The sequence below is a fragment of the Magnolia sinica genome, chromosome 1 (assembly GCF_029962835.1).
Source record: "Magnolia sinica isolate HGM2019 chromosome 1, MsV1, whole genome shotgun sequence".
NCBI lineage: Eukaryota > Viridiplantae > Streptophyta > Magnoliopsida > Magnoliales > Magnoliaceae > Magnolia > Magnolia sinica.
Window position 1 is genome coordinate 104,226,245 of NC_080573.1, and position 5,385 is coordinate 104,231,629.

At 38.3% G+C, this 5,385-nt stretch overlaps 1 non-coding gene across 1 annotated transcript; it reads right to left on the reverse strand.

Annotated features, from left to right (window-relative positions):
• Positions 1-877: 877 nt before the first annotated feature.
• LOC131222732 (small nucleolar RNA R71) lies at positions 878-984 on the reverse strand. The gene has a single exon (XR_009160171.1). It is a non-coding gene; the product is annotated as a small nucleolar RNA R71 (small nucleolar RNA).
• Between the last annotated feature and the right edge of the window lie 4,401 nt (positions 985-5,385).

Genomic DNA, 5,385 nt, shown 5'->3' on the forward strand with positions numbered 1-5,385 from the left:
CTATTCTAGGATTTCTTTTATTTTTAGAAACTAACTTACTTTCTATTTTAGAACTTTCTAATTTTTATTTTAGAAACTTTTTATTTTTAGAAATTTTCCCTTTTTAGAAACTAGTTTACTTTTTATTTTAGGAACTTTCTAATTTTTAGACTTTCTATCTTTAGAAACTAACTTATTTTGTTTTATTTTGCAGGATCTAACTTAGGGACTCCGACTTGGTAACTTCCTCCCAACTCTTCTCTCTTTTGTTTCCTAGACTTCTATTCTTTTCTTTCCTTATGGTTTAGGTTAGAATCTGTGATTGAGGGCTGTGAGTGTTTCATGCCCAAGTCGGTCCATGACAACACTTAACGTCTCTTGACTGAAGGAGGATTGGTTGAGGGGTTGACTATCCATCGCAGGACTAGACACGCTCGAGATCCCCATAGTTAATTAAAGTGATGGCTGCAAGCTAACCTCTTCTACCCAACCTAGGGTGGAGGACATCTAGGATGAGAATGAGGTGCATCAAGCACCCCCGCCTCGTACTTTATGAGATTATTTACAACTGGAGGGGATGAGCATGTCCTCATGCATGGTTTTTCCTAAAAATATGGGACACATGGATATCAAGTCAGGGGTGATCCAACTCCTTCCGAAATTCCACGGGCTTGAGTCAGAAAATCCATATTTACACCTGAAAGAGTTTGATGAGATCATAGCCACTTTATATTTTCCAAACATGTCTAAGGACACAGGCAGGCTGAAACTCATTCCCTTTTCTTTAAAAGAGAAAGCTAAGACGTGGTTGCATTCACTACGTCCAAGATCTATTAGCACATGAAATGATATGCAAAGGGAGTTCACAAAGAAAATTTTTTCATATCATAAAATGAACACCCTTAGAAAATCAATCATGAACTTCGCCCAAAAGAAGGATGAAACATTCTTCTAATGTTGGGAAAAGTTCAAGGATCTTGTCAGTTCATGCCCACAACATGGTTTTGAAACGTGGCGCATTACATACTTTTTCTATGATGGACTGACGTCTTCCATGCGTCAATTGGTTGAGATGATATGCAATGGGTAATTAATGAGAAAAAATGACGATAATGTGTGAGACTACTTGGATAGACTTGCTGAAAACGCATTATCATGGGACACATACCCAAAATCAAGCACCATGTCTAGCCTAACTCAATCTAAGGAAAGGGGTGGAATGTACCTCCTGAAAGAGAACTATGATATAAATTCTAAAGTAATTAATCTCATAAGGAAATTCGAGGCTATAGAATTAAAGAAGGATAAGGTTGATGAAACTGTTTGTGGTATCTGTGATTGCAACATTCACACAACTGAAAATTGTCCAACAATACCTGCCTTTCAAAGGGTGTTGAATGAGCAATCCAATACCGTAAAAAATTATCAAAGACCTTTCAATGAACCTACCTCCAATACATACAATCCTAGTTGAAGAAATCCTCCAAACTTTAGTTGGAGGAATGGACAAACTGCTACCCCTCAAGGTTTCTTTAATCAAATTCCACAATAAGAGCAACCTGTTCACACCCCAAGTATAGGGTTATGATGTAGTAATAATCACAGTAGACCGAGGTCGAATCCATAGGGACTAAACCTTGTACATAGTCTGAAAGTAACTTGAACTAGAAGTAGGCGAAGATGTAATCTAAATCAAGTAAAAGGAAGGGAATAGTTATGAACAGATTAATTAAAAATTAATAAAAAAAAAGGTAGGAACTAGGGTGTCAAGGATCCACTTGTAGCAATTGGGAAGTTACCTAGCAATGATTTAAGGACACAATTGGAATCAGAGTCCTATCCTATCCAATTGGTAAGAAGAGATTTGTTAGATCTCTGAACTTCTCATGGATCTAATCATCAATAGGTAATATTGGTGAAGAGTTGGAAGTGATTCCGTCACCCTACTATGCCTAAGAGATGACGGCAAACAACAGCAATTTACCAATCTCACAACCAATCATAAGAGAATTATGAGAGTTAGGAGCGATTCTGTCACCCTACCATGCCCAAGGGATAATGGTGAACAACAAGACTGCCTAATTTCACAATCTCAGTTCAGGAAGAAGATATTTAAAGCAATCGCAGATCTATTGCAATTTGAGTCACAACAAACCATAAAAAAAAAACTAAAAATATTCTTTCATAATCAAACTAGAATCCAGGAGAGTTCAACCAGACGTGAATCAAAACAAAGCCAACATCCGAATCACGCTACAAGCTTCACCTCTTAGCCCTAGCTAAGAGGTTTAGTTTGACATGATCAAGCAAAAATCTCTAAAAAAATAAACTAAGTAAAGATTAAAGAAAAGGAAGAAACACCATAGCCGACTTCCCTCCTCTCTCTCTCTCTCCTCTCTGTCTTCACGTGTGTCAGATCCTGGATTGCCTCCACAGCTACCCGTTTCCACGTCCTAGCTTAGATCCCCTCCCTCTCTCTTTCATCTCTTTTTTATAACAATAAGGAGGCCGGCTAGGACTTGCGCACAAAAAGGCGGTGAGAAGGTTGGCTTGGAGATCCGACATTACTGTTGTCGTTGGAAACTTTCGCAGTGCACCTCGTGCTCGACCCGCGTTCGGCACATTTAGCCGATCCGATTCCGTCATCCGATCTGTTTGAGCTTCTTGATGATGGCCAGTTGCCCCAGGCGAATGATTTGTTCAGCTAAGATTTTCGGTCCGATCCTTGCCAAGATCACAGAATGCCTCGGATCGTCTCGGATTCTCCGGACGTGCATAACAGAGCTACACTTCTTGCGCTATGCTGACGGTGGGGCCCATTATCGGGAATTGCTAAGAAATCCAATCCGTCTATTGGATGCGGAATGAAAAACCATTCAGATATGGACGGTTTTGGATTGGGTTTGGTGTGGCCCATTTGATTTATCTTGCGGCAAAGAGTCTGCTGCCCAGCACATTTGCGACCTCTTTCTGACATTCTTTAGACCAAGAACCACCAAAGCTTGGTAAGGACCCTCGTATAATTCAAATGGATGGCTCGGATTAAACTTATGGACCATGATGATGGGCCATCTGCAACCATCCGTAATTCACAGTTTTGCAGCGACGGGAAGGAAGGTTTGAAAAAACCTTTTAAAAGAAGGAAGTCAGTCAAAGGTGTATTGACCGACTTCACCGGTTCAGTATACATCCCAGGCATATGCGCTCTATACACATGCTGTGTAAAGTGGGTCCCACCTCAATGTTTGGAGAAATCCACTCTGTTCATCTAAAATATGGTGGTGAGCCCAAACTTGAAGCATATCCTAAAGATCAGGTGGGCCCCAATTTGAGATTTATGGGCTGATCTGCCTGTTGGGCCACTTTCACAGGGATCTGAGTGCTGAAATTTGACATGTACAATTAAATTAGGGTCCTCATGCCATATATGAATTCTCGAGCCGAACGGATGGTGGGAACCTTGTGATCTTGCATTCTAGATGACTTTCAGGCCACTTTAACATGAACGACTTGATTTCTTCAGATCTTTAGTGTATAAATACTTCGATCTCAGTCTCCTGGGTCCATTGCCTTGGTGACTTTAGAGCGTTAAATTCATGCTTCTAACACCCTTTTGCAGTCCAAGCTCCTAAATTCACCTTGCAGCATAAACACAATTAAAATAGGATGTTTAACCAGTATCATGTTCATAACTCCAAGTAATAACTGGGGTCTAATATACAATATTTGATCCTCAACACAACCCCCGACCAGCATCTTGCTAGTACCAAGCAAAGTATGCGAAAAATAAGTTGAGAATTACAGGACAATTTCTATAAACATGAGTGATTTTTGAAAAATAATCCAGATACTAGAATTTTAAAGATTCATGAGTGTTGGGCATTACTTCCTCCTAGACTCAAGTGCACTGTAAATTTCATAGTCAAGTTCAAAGTATTAATCCATCAATCAGAAAAAATTCTAAACATTGAGTTCCATGGTATATAGTGTAATCTCAGCTTATCATCAGTAAGAGATCAAATCATAAATTTCCATGATAATACTGATGATCAAAAGAGCATTTAGGATAACCATAACCTAAACTAAAACTTGCTTTACAATTCTTCTTTTCATTCTTCCAGCTTTTGATTTTTCCATCGATGGGCAGGGGAATCGAATCCTCACCTAGAGGGAGCAAACCCATGGTGAAGACTGTTCACCCAACCTTTTCTGATGACAACTGTTTTTTAGCTAGGTATTTTTTTTCTTTCTTTTTTTTTGCCAATTCTTCTTATTTAACATGATGGACAAATTCCTCAGGTTAGTTCCTTCCATGCTTAATGATCACCAAGTTAGCAAATCAATATCAAATTAATACCTTAATGTGTAAGCGAGATGTGACATGTGAAATCATGACTCAATCAATATTTAAAACTTCTAATCACAGATTAAGTATTCAAACTTAACTATGAAATCTAATAGATAACTGAATCCAAGAGTCATAAATTACCACATTGCATATCTTATACTTCTCAAATCACGACTATCCTTCAAAATCACTTTGAATTCACAAGAATTTCCAGAAAAAGTTAAAATTTTCACAATTTTGCTCAAGACCAAGAAAATACTGATTAGGTAACCTAATCTCCCACCCCCAACCTAAAATCTACATTATCCTTAATGTAAAAGATATGAACATCTAATGCACATGAGACAATGAAAGTAAATGAGAAGTGATGGGAAGATAATACCTAGACGAAGGAATCAATAAGCTTTTACCAAGAGATTGCAGCATGAGAGCAGCTAGGCACAAGAGTGAAACTAACAAAAGCAAACTATCGTAAAATAATGTATAAAGCAAATTAGCTTAACGGCATAAAACCATCTATCCTAGAATAATATAAAGCAAACTACCATACTCCTATGAAAGAAGGAGAAAAGCTACTCAGTCATGCCACAAGGTTCCTCTTCCGGCCAATATCTGGATAAATTTCTCAGTAGGTTTCCCAACAGGATCATCCAAAAGCCCTTTTTACAATAGGCTTGGATGCCTTGGGGCATGAATGTCAAGAGAAATTTATGTACCTCAGCAAAAAATTGTCATTGATGCACCTGAGGTATCCAAAGTATATAAGATTTACCTATGACAGAAGAAGTTTCAGTGTTAGTATTCCATGGTGAATTAGAGACTACAAGTAAATAAAATTCAAAAAAAAAAAATCTTAGAAGATGATGTAATCTCAACACATTCCGAAGTTTCAGACTTTGGTTCAATTTTCAGCTCCTCCTTTAATGGTAAGCATTTAATGGAGGGAAGGATTTCAGTGTACAGGTTCCCTCGATCTGTGACAACCATCGAGGTGTTGTCTTGCAAGGCACCCACTATTTCTTTTATCATATGATCATTTGAATTTACAAAGTGTACCA